General features: G+C 40.5%; 1 protein-coding gene across 1 annotated transcript in view; it reads right to left on the reverse strand.

Moving 5' to 3' along the window:
- Positions 1–16,239, reverse strand: part of pik3c2a (phosphatidylinositol-4-phosphate 3-kinase, catalytic subunit type 2 alpha) — a 109,581-nt gene that overhangs the window by 77,645 nt on the left and 15,697 nt on the right. Inside the window, 1 exon segment of the mRNA XM_052029684.1 lies at positions 4,052–4,104. The gene's annotated coding sequence lies outside the window, so the exon portion shown is untranslated.

Below are 16,239 nucleotides of genomic sequence, written 5' to 3' on the forward strand. Positions count from 1 at the left end.
AGCAATAATTAGGGAGAGGGGCAAACCCTGGATGGGCAAATTATCTGCAATAGAAACAACTGTGTGAAGTAGGTTTGATGATGCTGATACTGCAATAGTAAAACTAGTGGGCTGTGTTGCGCTTTTTTGTGGGCCTGCACACTGCTGTTAATGTGTTTGCCCACTGCATTGTGGAAGTATGGCTCCTGGCTTGTCTCATCTCCTGCTCTGCCATAATGCTTTATGTACAAATGGGGGGGGGGGGGGGGGGGGGAAGAAGGGGTATGTCACTGACATTCATTAATTGAGCAAAGTGTTTTAGTTAAACTGTACGGTGAAATAAAGATAAATTAACCAAGTTTTCAATAACTAATTTAATCCCCAGAGATTTAAGACAGTGAAAGGAGTTCTTGACGGCACTGATCGCTCAAAGTTCAGAGTAATACTGGGGGGAAGGGGCTTTAGGTTCCACCACCTGAGACATGATCAATACTCCTCAGAAGGAGTGTAGAGTGGAGGCCATCAGCGAGGCTCAGTCATTGGGTGGCACAGCAGGCAAGTTGAGCTGTGGGATTAGCAGGGGTAGACTGCAGACAGCAGATTAGATCAAGCACAGTCCAGCCCAAGGACAGCTGCTGTAAACTATTCTAGTGAGATACTGAGCTCTGCAGAATGTGCCAACACTGTTATTGCAAACTCATAGGTAACTTTCTTACATCTAGTATACAAATGCATTGTCATATGCAAGTGATTCATTTACATTAAAAAATGTAATTGTATTCCTTTGAAAAGTATACCCCCCCTTCCTCTCCCTCTCCCTACCCAAACAGGTTTCCTCGAGATCTTCTTTGAGGCAGTTGGGTCCCTAACTTTGTAGTTGGCTCTCAACTTACTCCTGTGTAACATCCAAACTCAACTCACTGTTGACTTGCAAGTCCTCCTCACTTCTGGAATAACTTTGTCGTTGCATCTTTCTCCATTACCTACTGTTATGTCTTTTGCTGCAATTGTTTGGTTGATACAAACACTTCCTCCATTTTGTAGCAAATAAATCCTCAGATCACAGACTTGTACTCTGTCAGCAATATCCCACCTGCATTACTAGTGAGCTGGTCTCTATGCTCTGACTTGATTTTTTTTTAGCCCTTTCTTCCAGTCCTTCCAAAAAGTTCTTCAAGTCCTTCCAGAAAGACTCTCCACTCTCTCCTCCATACCAGACTATATTAAACTCAAGTACATTGGAAATCTAATCATTAACAGCTCTGCTAGTGTGAATCCTAAAGTGGAACATGATGGTGTCTGATACTTAAACAGAATGCAAGCTAAATAAATAATTTACGATTATATTTGAAGCTTGGAAATTCACTTTTCATTGCTTGAGGATATGCACAGAATATTTGGCTGGAAATGAAGTACACTTGAAACCACCGAATCTCATGAGGCATTCAAATATTGGATAGTTTATTGTCTAACACCACTCCCACAAGCATGCCATGAGATCATACCATGTTGATCTTCATTCTTGAGCAGCTGGTGGAAGCATCACCACCGAATCTGCAAAGGATTATGACTAATATACAAATCATGCCAAAATTAAAATGGCTAAGCTGTCACATTTTCTGATCTCTTTGACTTTACAATGGCTTTGACAGACTGTAGACCTCTAGCTTGCAATTTCATTACTAAATAGGCAACTTCTGTTTGAACAAAGGAACGTTCATTTTGGTTCACATTCAGGCGATGCAGTCATTTAAGAAATGCTTCAAAAATGTGAAGATCATCTTCTTCATTAGTAGTGGTAACAAGTGTTGTTTTGGTTGGATAGGCAATTGCTTTGCTTTGCAGGATCATAACCATTGTGAAATTGAAGATTTGATTTCGTGCGGCAGTTTTGGACAGAGAGAGTACAGACCTTGCGCATTCTTATAGCAAGGCAATATTGGGCATATTTATGCAACAAACCCAATTCGAAGAACCGGGTTGCAGCCAATCTTACATAAAGTTCTTAAACTATTAAGAATTAATGCTCATCAATTGCCAAGTTCTGGATCACTTTAGAGTTGCCAAATAACCTACTGTCTTATCTACTGTCAAATATGATACTACCACATTTGGGGTTGCCAAACTTAGTTTTTTTTCCCCCCACCTTACCTTACCTCCATTCTTCTCCAGCTTGTTCAATACTACTTCCACTTGACAAGTAGACACAGCTATGTTACAGTACATGGGCTTGCCATGGATGAGTGTCTTGCATGTCGTAATGCCAGTATACGAAATTTTGAAGCTACCTCCATATTTAAACAACATCACCAAATGCAATTTGAGTATGCACATGGACATCAAACACCTCAGTCCAATTGATTATTAGTTTCCTTAGTCAATGCTTGTCTAATAACCGTCAGTCCACTATAGGTAAGCTTTAAGGCACTGTGGAATTCTTTTGCCCAAAGATCTTCAAAAATTGCTGGGTCTTGTGACCAACTGTTCTCTGGACTTGCTGTAGCTGCCTCCACCCATAATGGTGCTATAACGTTAATCTATATTTCTACTGATTAAACTTTTTAAATTTAAATTTTAAATACAGCGTGGTAACAGGCCCTTCTGGCCCAATGAGTCCGCGCCACCCATTTTAAACCCAAATTAACCTACCCGTATGTCTTTGCAATGTGGGAGGAAACTGGAGCACCCGGAGGAAACCCACGCAGACATGGGAGAACGTACAAACTCCTTATAGACAGTGACGGGAATCGAACCCCGATCACTGGCGCTGTAATAGCGTCGCACTAACCGCTACACTACTGTGCTGCCCTTTGTTCCCATCCTTTGTTTCAGGTTAAATGCAAATCTCTTCCTGCTTAACAACTTGGACCAAATTGATTCAATTAGGCCACACAAAATCTTAGTTGAAGAATTCACCAAAGTTGCAATGCCTTCAGTCCTTTAATGTGACAAAATAGTTGCTGATGGTCTCTTTTGGTCATTGATTCCTTGTGCTCTCTGCTATTTGAAATGACTGGACTGAAATAATCCTCCAATTTCAGCAGCCTTTCTGCAAAAGGTAAGATTTTTGGCTTTCCACAGGGTTACAAGATTAGCAAGCATGATAGGTCTCAGAGCCAGGGTCCATCTCAGTTACTAAAATAGCCTTCTTACATTCCCTTAGGGCAGTACATCATGCTTCTGCCCTTCCCACAAGTCTTGAATTTCCAAATATGTACACTGAGAGAATTGCATGCTTGATTGTACACTCCCTGTGCGCAGTTCTCACCTAAGCAATGGCAATGTTGTATTCAAGACTTCTCTACACTGCATTGGTTATCAGTACTCAATTTTCTCACAGTAGAACAGACTACAGCTGCCCAAAACACATGTTTACTGACTCACGGTGCCATTCCAGCTGTTTTCTTTAAATGCATCAGCAAGTTCTGCTCGCTGTCAAGTTGGGAACATTGAGGTCCAGCTGTGCAGCATTTGTTTGCAGTTCTCCTCACAACCAACTGCTGAATGTTGAGAAGTTGTGCTGATACACAAGTTGATAAAATGAGAACTGCTATAAATAACTCTAGGAGACATGAAGCTCTTCAGAACACGCACTAACTCCTTTATTGCAAATTAACAACTAATGCATGCTCATGTCACACATACAATTAATTGTCACATACATATTTAAATATATGCATATGTATACAACAAACTGCCCATGACAGTATTGGTAGAAGTGAAGATTACAGCTGGACATTCTACATTGTGATGTGTGGCACTACACTATGCTCATTGGGATAGATTCAGAACAGAACAGGCAGATCATAGACATAGGTTAGTTGTGGGACAGTTATATTCCCTCACTACATATAATTGTTGGAATGGAATATCCCTCACTCTACCATCTCACGTGTTCTCACAGAAGGATAACAAAATGCTGTTTCTTATAGAAAATGTTACAGCTCTTTGTAAAAAGAGATACAATAACCCTAAAAGTGGAAAAACAAAGACATTAAACTTAGCATATACATATGGTCTGTTTGTATACACATTTGATTGACAGCCTGGTTTTCAACTTAAACTTCCTTGCCTTAGTTATAAGTCTGAAGTATTCCTCTGTTGTGTCTCAATTGGATGCTCCATCTGAAAGCAAAAACACAAATGTTAACAATGCTATATTAACAATATCAATATTAAAATTATACAAGCCAATGTTACTCTGCAACTTATTGCAACAAATTTAACTGGATCAGTAAGATGGCTGGTATGACCTTCACCTTTATCCCTTGATCAAAAGGGAAATTCTTGTTCAGAAAAGGGGGGGGGGGGGGGGTAGAGAAAGAGGGTAGAAAACAGCAGTTTAGACTAGATACACCCAACTTCTTCTTCTAATGCAAACCATCTTAAACACATCCCCATCTCTTCTGCTCCAACAAATCACTTCAAAATCTTTTGAGACAAACTTTAAAACCAGCATATCACACATCTTTGCAACTCCTCTCTGGTCCCCTTGTGCACATGGCCAAATTTTAAGGTTCCCTCAAAGCCAAGCATCAAATTTGCACATTTCTATTATTGTCCTGCCAATTTCATTATGCTCTCCAAGGCAAGCTTAGTCCGTAAGTCCCACCTCCTACTCTTGACCCCATTCTGCTTAAACCAATCATCTAACTTCCCTTCCTACCATCAATGTTACCTGTTATGATGCTGGTACAATTAAATCTTCTCTCAACTCTGGTACCCTTACAACTTCAACGCTGCCATTAGCCCAGTCATCAAAAAGCTATCCCCGAAACCATTCATCCTTTCATTCCACTTTCATTGTTTCCTACAGCAGTGCAAGTTCCTCTACTCTTGTTTGCACCCATAACAATACCACAATTATGCCTTTTCTCTGACTACACTTGAAATGGTCGATTTCCCAAGCCACCTTCAATGGTCATCCAGGTGGCTGGTTCCATAATCACTCACCCAAGTGTGTAGTTAAAGAATTACCCACAAATGGTTTCTCTTCCCACTCCTGTACTTCTCTATGGGTTTCTACTCTCCCACTAGAGGCACTTGGTTCCTTGATCTATTGCATTTTTCTGTTTTTCTTCAGCAAAAACAATCCAAAGACCTGGTGTCAGTATTTATGTTATCTCAGTGCTCCACTAAACCACCATAATGGAGCTGCCAGACCGCGCATCCTGCATCCAAATGCTAAGTGAAAAGAGAGCACTGTTCTCAGCAAACCCCCGATTAGAAAATGTGAAAAACAAGCATTTGCCTTGACTATTTGGTTACAGAAAGATTCCAAGTTTAAAAAAGAATTTTTCATTTGAAGCCTTATCAGGAGACCACTCTTTTCTCCATCCCACAACCCATATCATGTAAATTCAGACCGAAACCAGATTCAGTTGATTGATAATTACTGGAACCCACCCAACAAATCCTCTTCCTATCACGTATTTAACAAGTCCTGGCCTACTGTTATATTTGCACTGCATAAACTAGGTTTGCATTTAATATACTTTTGCAACCAAATGCTTTTTATTTTCACCAAATGACATTGCTTCCATTCTCCATGCAAAATAATTTCCAAATACACAGCCTTTCAAACAGCTGACGTGTGGATTTTTTAAAAAGAAGTACAAGTTTAAACAGCAACAGGAAATTTTTTTGTACCATAAAGGGCTGCGATTACAAAGAAAACAAAATGCTTTGGAGAGAGATGAAAGAACATTGAAATTTGTGAAGAAAATAAATGGGCAAGTGCCCAAAGAATAAATGAACCTTCAATGTTATAGTGTGCTTCCTTCATAACATTGAGATAGCACCATTTCCTCAAGTGACAACATTTAAACACAAAGTTCCCATCTCGAACTGATGGAAATTCATAGCTAGATCAATTTCAAGGAAATCAAATCCCGAGTGATACAATATTTTACTCCCAAGTATTTCTTAGCAGGTTTTATGAGCAAAGTAACCCACTGCAAATTAAAATTGAGTAAATGGAATGTCATTGCAAGTACAGGTGACATTCGTCACGCAAGATGGATTAAAACTCAGCTCAGTTTGTGGATGAAAATCTCTTTAGCTGTATTTCTTGATACGTAGTCATGGACGTAATGCACGAACTCTCAAAATAGATGGATATAAATATGCACACCGGACTCTTTCCATCCCCACCCTCCAGTAAAAGCAGCTGAATAATAATCATCACATCTGGAAAATAAGTATGTGCACAGGCTGATAACACAAATGGAGTACAATTCTGGACTAGATAAATTGCAAAGCTACAAGCAGTCTACACCTACTATACCTCCTAAAATAAATCCAATCCTTCATGCTTTACTGAATAATAGTTAATTAGCAAGTACAATTTGCTAATAACCATTTCAGCAAAATCCTGTACCACCGCAGATTTGTTGCATTTCAATGTGTTGCAATATTTCTATCTTCCTTATGGCTGCGCATACATAAAGGCTTGAACTGAACACAAATAAAATAGAGTTGCCACCTCAAATTAATGCTAACCCCATTTTGCAATAGTAGATCAAGGATTTAATATAATGGAGTGGAATAAATAGAAAGGTACATTTTTACTCCAAGACAGTCACCCTTAACATGACACCAAGACCAAGGAATTGATTGTGGACTTCAGGAAGGGGAAGTCGGGAGAGCGTACACCAGTCCTTATTGAGGGGGTTAGTGGTGGAAAGGGTGAGCAGCCTCAAGTTCTTGGGTGTCAACGTCTCAGAGGATCTATCCTGGGCCCAACACACTGATATTATTATGAAGGTGGCACACCAATGCCTCTACTTCGTTAGGAGTTTGAGAAGATATGCGATGTCACCAAAGACTCTTGCAAATTTCTATAGTTGTGCAGTGAAGAGCATTCTGACTGGTTGCATTACAGCCTGGTATGGAGGTTTCAATGCTCCATCATAGGCACAACCCTTCCCACCATCAAGGGCACGTTCAAGAGGTGGTGCCTCAAGGCAGCTGCAAACATTACTACAGACCCTCACCATCCTGAACCTGCCCTGTTCTTGTTACTACCATTGGAGAGGTGGTACAGGAGCCTGAAGACCCACACTGAACGATTCAGGAACAGCTTCTTCCCCTCCACATTAGATTTCTGAATGGTCACAAATCCATGAATACTCATTTTTTTTGTACTATTGTGTAATTTCTAGTAATCTTTATGTTGTCACACTACTGCTGCAAAACAACACATTTCAGGTCATCCAAGTCAGTGATACCAAGTCTGATTCTGAAGTGAATTAGCTTTTGTTCTCTTGCTCTGCCATTCCCATCAACATATTCCATCAATTGCCTCCATTTTTCACTCATGTTCTGAGAGATTTTTACCCAAGTGATGCAGATTATTTGCTCTTTAAATATAGTGCCTAAAAATCAGATTGTCAGGTTAATAATGTATACTTTGTTGAAAGCTAATACCCACTGATTTAAAAAGCTTTGAAATTCACAACCAAGTCTACTTTAGCTTTAAAACAATTAAAGTAAGATGATTAAGCATTACAAAGCATAACGAGAACTATTCACTGACAACAAGGAAAACTGAAGTTCATGTAGAACATTTGTTTCTTTTAAAAACCATAGGCGTTCCTCATTTGTTCGGCATGGTCAAGAACTAAACAGGCAATTGTTTTATCTCACAAGTTCACAGACTCTCAGTTCCTGAGGACATGCTATGCTAATAATAGTTCCTGTAAACCCAAAAGCACAGCAAAAACAAAAAAGCATTTAACCTGCTCATTTATTTGTGCTCTATTTTATATCAGAGACATGCAAGTGTCATGAAAAAAAAATATTCATTGCTTAAAATAAGATATAAAGACTGAACACTTTTCATTGTTTACTTCAACAGTTAGGGGGGGGGGGGGGAGGGGGGAGAGAAAGTGGGGAAGAAAACTTCTGTTTCATCTGCTTTCCACTCCCCAAGATCCACAGGAACAACTGATATACAGAAACTTTAGGTTCAACCAAGTATATATTCCAAGTCTAATTTCATGTAGAATTAAATCAAGTCAAACCCAGAATTAAATTCCAAAACACATCATGTAAACAGTTTACTATTGATCAATTTTCATGAAACAACACAGGCTCAAAAGGTGGTCCAGATAAAGTGCAGTACAGCAATACAAGGACCAAACAGGCATTTCGTAAATCAAAAAACAAAAACTGCCAATGCTGAAAATCTAATAAAAACTCAATATTCCAGGTGTCAGGGACATCTGTGGAGAAAGAAAGTTAATACTTCTGGTCAATGACTTCCACCATTTCCAATCAGCTTGGCTGCTTAAATATGTGGAAGAGAAGTATTGTGAAACACTTTGGCAGAAGGAATGAGGAAGACACCTTGGATTATGAGAGTCCAAAACTTGGGTATGACAAGATGTACTTGTGTTTAAGCGAGCAGATTAAACCACTGAAGTACTGCTAGTTTATAAGTATCTGCATGATGTTGACCTACCCAGGTGTTCATTAATGCATGATACATTCAGAAAAATAATCTTGAATTTTGGCTTGCCATTTTCCTCTGTCCCTTCCTGTGACATTCTGCTTCTCATTACATGATGCAGTTTCTTTGTCCTCTCGCTTTTAAATATCCAAATTCCCTATTGAACACACACTGAAGAAATAATGGGGACCAGCAAAGATTGAACAGTTATTGGAGGATATTTAATTTTCATATAAACTGGACAAATTAAAATATCCAAAAGATAGTTTTAAGGATAAGTTCATGGTTTGTATTAAAGAGTTCCCCAGGAACAATGCACTGTGGACCCAACTACAGATCAGGTTACATTAGACTTCACCATGTGTAATAAGCCAAAAATGATGAGCAATTTCTACAGATTTATTAGGGAAAGTAAATCAGGTTTCCATACTTTGAACAAATTTAAGTTGCAAACTAGAAACTAAAATGAAAGACAATTAATGGAGAGTTGGCTAAAGTAGGAATAATATGAAGTTGGAAGATGGGGGAATTTTAGGAACCATGGAATAGCTAAAAAAAAATTGATTTGGATAGATCAGATGGACCATGGGAGTTAGCAAGGAGCATCAAAACTAATTGCAAGAGATTTTCCAAGGATTTCAAATAAACAAGCTAAAAAAAGTTTGTTCTTTAGAACCTGACAAAGTCATTAAATAGCAAATAGAAAAGTGTTTAATGATTGGCTATTTTCTTTCTTCACTTCAGAAGCAAAAATGGTGGGTATCCAAGGAAAGAATACAGAGTGAGGAATTTAAAATGAGGAAAAAAAGTAATGGGCAACTAAAAGGACCGAAGTCTGACCAATCCCCTGGAATTTTCAAGGGAGGTGGCTTTGCAGGCTGAGCCAGCATTTAATTGCCCATTTCTTATTGCCATTGAGAGTGGTGGTGAGCTGCCTTCTTGAACTACTGCAGTCCTTCAGGTGTAAGTATACCCATAATACCACAAGGAAGAGTCCCAGGATTTTGACCCAGCGACTGAAGGAACTGGGATATATTTCCAAGTCAGGATGGCATATGGCTTGGAAGGCAACTTCCAGGTTAGAACAGCCATGTTATTGAATGGCAGAGCAGGCTCGAAGGGGCCGAGTGGCCTATCCCTGCTTTTATTTCGTATGATTTGTATTGCAATATCTGAAGAGGAATTACTAGCTCCTCAAACAAGACACATGCTACTCAACTCACCCTAGGAAGAGACAAGGACTTCCCCACTGCGTGGAAATATTCTGCCACAAAATTTATATGGGATCACATATCTGTAGGCTCAGTGGGAGGGGACTTTCTCAATAAAATGACAGCAATGGAATGCCACATTCCAATGTTGTTAATATGAGTATCACAACTAATTTGATGCAGGAAGCAATATGAGCGAGCACAAATTACACAAGGTCTATTAACAGTTCAGATTCAAAGAGCATGTTAAAAAGCGAAAGACAATTTAAAGGTGTGGGTAGGGGTCAGAAGCACGGCCAATATTCAAGAACAAGGGTAGATTAGAATCAGGATTGCACAACAGCCTAGAATTGGAAGAGCATAGAAATGCAGAAGCTGAAGAAAGTTCTAAGAATTTGGGAAGTGTGGACAAATAGCATGCACATGAGAAATGATTGGATACATCCTCGGGGCAAGTCCAGAATTAAATGAAAGATTGGAGTAATTCTTTTTCAATCTTTTTATTAATTTTCAAATTAATACAGATTAATACATATAACATCAGTAATTATACACATAATACAAAGAGATCGGGAGGACAATCATGACATATATAGTCATAAAGAATAAAAAATATATTCTAGGCCCCACGGTTTCTTGGTAAGTGAACAGATTGGAGTACTTCATGTCAGAGAAATAAGGGCAGACAGTTCCTGCTGGCAACAACACATTCAAGAGATTTGGGCAGAACAGGGAGGTTTTGTGATTAGGAGAATGTATTCGAACTAAGGGAGGAAAAGGAAATGCAGTAATCTCTGAATAACATTTTCCCCATTATTAATTTGCATACCTTTGAGGAATTCAGAGGCATGAAAACACTTTGTTCAGTACTGATGAAACACTACATTGCTGGTTATGGTGTCATCTTTTAGACGTCACACTAAATCCCCAGATGCCCTCAGTGACTGCAAGGATCCCACAGCACGATTCAAAAGGTATTCTTCTACTAGTCTGGTCATTTATTACTCAATCAAAATCTCAAAAATGACTAGGGGCATAGATTAGGTTAGATAGTTACAATCTTTTTTCCAGGGCAGGGAAGTCTAGAACTAGACAGCATAGGTTTAAGGTGAGAGGAGAGAAATTTACAGGGTATCTGACTGCATTTTTCCTTACAGAGTGTGGTGAATATTTGGAATGAGCTGCCAGAGGAGATAGTGGAGGCAGATACGATTACAAGGTTTAAAAAAGGTATTTGGACAGGTGCTTGAATAGGAAAGTAGAGGGATATGGACATTGCAATCAGCCTGGACAAAGTGGGCCAGAATGGCTCATTTCTGTGCTTTATGTTTCCAGGATTCTTTGATATGACAGAATAAATTACAGAGTAGAGCAAGAGGAGAGGTGGCAAGGTCACAAGGCATTCATATACCATTAAAACCCAAGTCCTTAGGAGAATTTAAGCAGCATTGATCATCAAGGATACAAGCAGCAAGCCAAAGTATGGACAATTTCAAAAAAACTGAAACTTATGGAGAGTACAGGATGGAAGTAAGACTGAGGCAACATTAGAACAAACAAGTGTGGAGATGACAAAGTAATGAATGAAGGGGTGCGGGGGAGGGGGGGGCATTTCATTGAAATCTACCGAATACTAAAAGGACTGGATGAAGTGGACATGAGGACGATGTTTCCATTAGTAGGAGAGTCTAGAATCTGAGGGCACAGCCTCAGAATAAAAGGGATGTCCCTTTAAAACTGAGATGAGCAGGAATTTCTTCAGCCAGATGGTTGTGAATCTCTGGAATTAGGTGCCACAGAGGGCTGTGCAGGCCAAGTCATTGGGTGTACCCAAGGCAGAGATTGATAGGTTCTTGACTGGTAAAGGGATTAAGGGAAGAAGGCAGGAGTGTGGGATTGAAAAAAAATCATCTACGATTAAATGGCAGAGCAGACTCGATTGGCTGAATGGCCAAATTCTGCTCCAATATTTTATGATGGCTTCTGCAGCAGATTGACTGAAGCAGTGTTGGGGTGGGGGTCCACAGAGGTTTTGATTTTACATGAATAAAGCAAGAAATGATGGAAAGCAAAAATCTACACAAAAGCCAAAAACAAAAAAAAATACTAGGAATGCGTAGTGATTCAGGGAGCCTCCATGAGGGGATGCAAAGTTAACATTTTAGGTTGATCATTTTACTGAATAATGGAAAGGACGTGGGATTGAAAACTCATTTGGGGGAAGGGACAAGGATACAGAATTTCTGCTGGGCCCAACAAAAAAAAAAGTTATATTTGGTTTTTGAAATACTTATTTGGGCAAAATTGCAGATCAGAGACCGAATATTATAAAACAGTCAAACCATACAGAGGCGGAGAGTGGAGCAGTCAGGAAAGGAAGTACAAATGGGAGTTGCCAGTATAATTTTAGAAATTCCAGTTGCTCTGTACATTTTCAGTAATTCTTGTACAATTAAATTCCAGTTAAATACAAGAATAGTTATAGCATTGTTTCCAAGGAGATACCAATACACATTGAGAACCATTTCCCTTCCCACTTTTATCCCTGTAGTTCGAACCTAAAAATAAACTCAGATCTACAAGATTCAAAAGTAGATGAAAACACATCTGGCAGCCAATTCATAAAGTGTGGCCATCATCCCACTTCGCACTGCCCTGTGCTTGCTGCATAAACATCTAAGAAGCAGAACTTGGAGTAAGACTTGCATCGCTTCCAAACAAGTTCAATGCTGCTTTCTCTGCATGAAGATTAGCAAAATCATTGATTCAGTTTAAATAATATTGCTCTGCTTTACATTTTAGAGTTACCAGCCATGATGCATTAATAATACCAAATCATAATTGGAATTCTCTGCAAAAGTTCTCAAAAGATTGACCTTTTATTAGAGCCCTTCAGTTTCTACCTGCCACTTTGATACAGTTGATGGGATTTTGGATGTAGTTGCAACTGCTTTCATGAAAAGCACAAGTTGCGATTGTGCTTGCAGGTTTTCTTCTGTAATCCAAAGTGGGACGAAGTGAAAAAAGAAACAGGAAAATACATGGGCAAGAAGGATAGCAGCTATGGGCATAGGAGTTACGCATGCATTTTTGTTATAATCTCACTTGTTGCTCTGAAGTCTGTTCTCTCCACAGGTGATTAGGCTTCTGAGTTTTCCTTGCTTTTTCTACTTTTATTTCAGACTTTTGACAATTACCTTCCAAGTAAAAAGTGAAAAAAGACGAAAGGTTTTCAGTTTAAAGAAAAAACACTTATAAACCAAAATAATACCTAGTGGTTCAGAGACACAAGAAATTCTGCAGATGCTGGAATCTGGAGCCACACACAAAAAAAATGTTCGAGGAACTCAGCATGTCAGGCAGCATTCATGGAGGGAAATAAAGAGTTGACGTTTTGGGCCGAGGTCCTTCATCAGGACTGGAAAGGAAGAGGGCAGAAGCCAGAATCAGGTGATGGGGGGGGGGGGGGGTACACGCAGGCAGGGGATAGGCGGGGTCAGGTGAGTGGGGAAGGTAGTGGGTGGGGGATGGAGAGAAGATGTAATAACCTGAGAGGTGACAGGTAGAAGAGGCTGAGGGCTGGAGGAGGAGGAATCCAGCAGGAGAGGGCAGTGGAGCATAGAATAAAGGATGGGGGAGGGGAGGAGAGATGGACAGGTCATCAGGGTGGGGGAAGGGAGCCATAGGAATAAGGGAAGACAAGGGGTGGGGTTACTGGAAGTTTGAGAAATCGATGTTAAGGCCATCTTGGTCATTGTCTTTTTTGATGAAGATTTTCAGCTTCATTCCAATTGTTTGCCTTTTTAAAACTACAATTCAACTGTTCCAAGTATGATGGGTTAACACAGATGATTAATGTTGCAGTACTCCTACTCAAGTTCTGAGTAGGCAAGGCACAGTTCACAATTCTGCAGGTACTGACATGTACAATGGTGATCACTATCCCTCAAGGCTGCTCATTCAGCATTAGGAACTGGAACTGTGCTGGCACTGAGCTACTTGATAAGATGCAAGGCCAAATAAAAAAACTGTAATGTCGCTGCCAAAAGACTGAAAAGACATTTATTCTCGTATGCTGAAGTCCAAGAAAGCATTCACTGTGGGAACTTTACAGCAGTAGGCTGCAAATATAATTCTACAATCTAAAGCAGGTTTTCATACTTGGGTGCATCTAGGCAACAAGAATATCAACAAGAGACATCTGCAAACTACAATATCACCATGGTAGCATCAGTCCACCTCCTTGAGCACGTCAAGCTTTGATGAACGCTTTATCTTTGAACAGCGGTACGAGAAAGGTTCTTTATAGTTTGCAGGATAACAAGCGTCAGATAAATAAACTGAACAATGTGCAGTTCTCAGAAAGAAACAAAATAGAAACTGTTGAAACAGGGGGTCTGTGTGATGGGAGCTATTGATCCCAACAGGGTTGAAGCAATTCAATAGCGTGCATGGTAAAAATGTCAGCATTTAAGGCCATTTCTCATCAACAACGACAGCTTTGCCCCAAATGGGATCATTTTGTAGATTGTTATTTACTCAGACTAAATTATTGAATGCATAGAACATTACAGCAGTACTGGTCCTTCGGCCCATGGCATTGTACCGACATTTCATCCTGCTCTATTATCTACCTAACCCTTCCCTCCCACATAGCCACATGAATGTTAGAAAAATGGAGGGGGCCATCTAAGAGTCTCTTAAATGTCACTAATGTATCTGCCCACACAACCTCTGCCGGCAGTGCGTTCCACGCACCCACCACTCTAAAAAAAAACTTACCTCTGACATCCCCCTTATACTTTCTGCCAATCACCTTAAAATCATGCCCCCTTGTGTTAGCCATTTTCATCCTGGGAAAAAGTCTCTGACTGTCCACTTGATCTATGCCTCCTATCATCTTGTACACCTCTATCAAGTCACCTCTCATCCTCCTTCTCTCCAAAGAGAAAAGCCTATCCTCGTAAGACAGGCTCTCCAACCCAGGCAGCATCCTGGTAAATCTCCTCTGCACCCTCTCTAATGAAGCAACCAGATCTGAACACAATACTCCAAGTGTGGTCTAACCAGAGTTCTACAGAGCTGCAGCATTACCTCGTGGCTCTTGAACTCAATACCCTGACTAACGAAGGCCAACATACCATACGCCTTCTTAACAACCCTATCGACCTGCATAGAAACCTTGAGGGATCTATGGATGTGGACCACAAGATCCCTCTGTTCCTCCATACTGTTAAGAGCCCTGCAATTAACCTTGTATTCTGCCTTCAAATCGATCTTCCAAAGTGTATCACTTCACACTTTTCTGGGTTGAACGCCATCTGCCACTTCTCAGCCCAGCTCTGCATCCTCTCAATGTCCTGTTGTAATCTAAAGCAACCTTCTACACTATCCACAACACCACCAACCTTCGTCATCAGCAAACTTACTGAACCCACCCTTCCACATCTTCATCCAAGTCTGTGGAACACCACTGGTCACCGACCTCCAGGTAGAATATGCTCCGTCTACCACCACTGTGTCTCCTATGGGCGAGCCAATTCTGAATCCACATAGCCAAGTTTCCCTGGGGATTCCATGCCTCCCGATTTTCTGAATGAGCCTTCCATGAGGAACCTTATCAAATGCCTTACTTAAATCGATGTACACCACATCCACTGCTCTACATTCAACGTGCTTTGTCACATCCTCAAAGAATTTAATCAGGCTCGTGAGGCATGACCTACCCCTCAAAGCCATGCTGACTGTCCCTAATCAGCCTGTGCTTCTCCAAATGCCCATAAATACTGTCTCTAAGAATCTTCTTCAGTAATTTTCCCACCAATGAAGAAAGTCTCACTGGCCTGTAATTCCCAGGGTTATCCCTACTCCCTTCCTTAAACAAAGGAACAACATTTGCCACCCTCCAATCATCTAGCACTACTCCTGTGGCCAGTGAGGATGCAAAGATCATCGCCAAAGGCGCAGCAATCTCTTCCCTCGCTTCCCATAATAACCTTGGATATATCCTGTCCAGCCCCGGTGACTCATCTATCCTAATGTTTTTTGTAAGTTCCAGCACATCCTCTTTCCTCACGTTGACATACCCTAGTGTATTCAGCCTGTTGTACGCCATCCTCACAACCATCAAGGTCTCTCTCACTGGCAAATACTGAAGTATTCATTAAGGACCTCCCCTACCTCTTCTGGATCCAGGTACATTTCCTCCCTTATCCCTGATCGGTCCTACCCTCACTCTAGTCATCCTCCTATTCTTCACATGCATGTAGAATGCCTTGAGGTTTTCCTTCATCCTACTTGCCAAGGCCTTCTCATGCCCCCTTCTAACTCTTAAGGTCTCCCCTGGCTACCTTGCAACTCTCCAGAACACTGTCTGATCTATGCTTTCTAAACCTTGGGTAAGCTTCTTTCTCTTCAAAAGATATTCTACATCTCATCAACCACGGTTCCTTCACTCTGCCATCCTCACCCTGCCTCAATGGGACAAACTTATCCAGAACCCCATGCAAGTACTCCCATCTTATAAGTTTAGAATCAAATTAATCCCTAATTGCCTCCTATTTAAGTTCATGTCCGGATAGGAACCACATAGGAAAA

Source organism: Pristis pectinata, chromosome 14 (assembly GCF_009764475.1).
Source record: "Pristis pectinata isolate sPriPec2 chromosome 14, sPriPec2.1.pri, whole genome shotgun sequence".
Lineage (NCBI taxonomy): Eukaryota > Metazoa > Chordata > Chondrichthyes > Rhinopristiformes > Pristidae > Pristis > Pristis pectinata.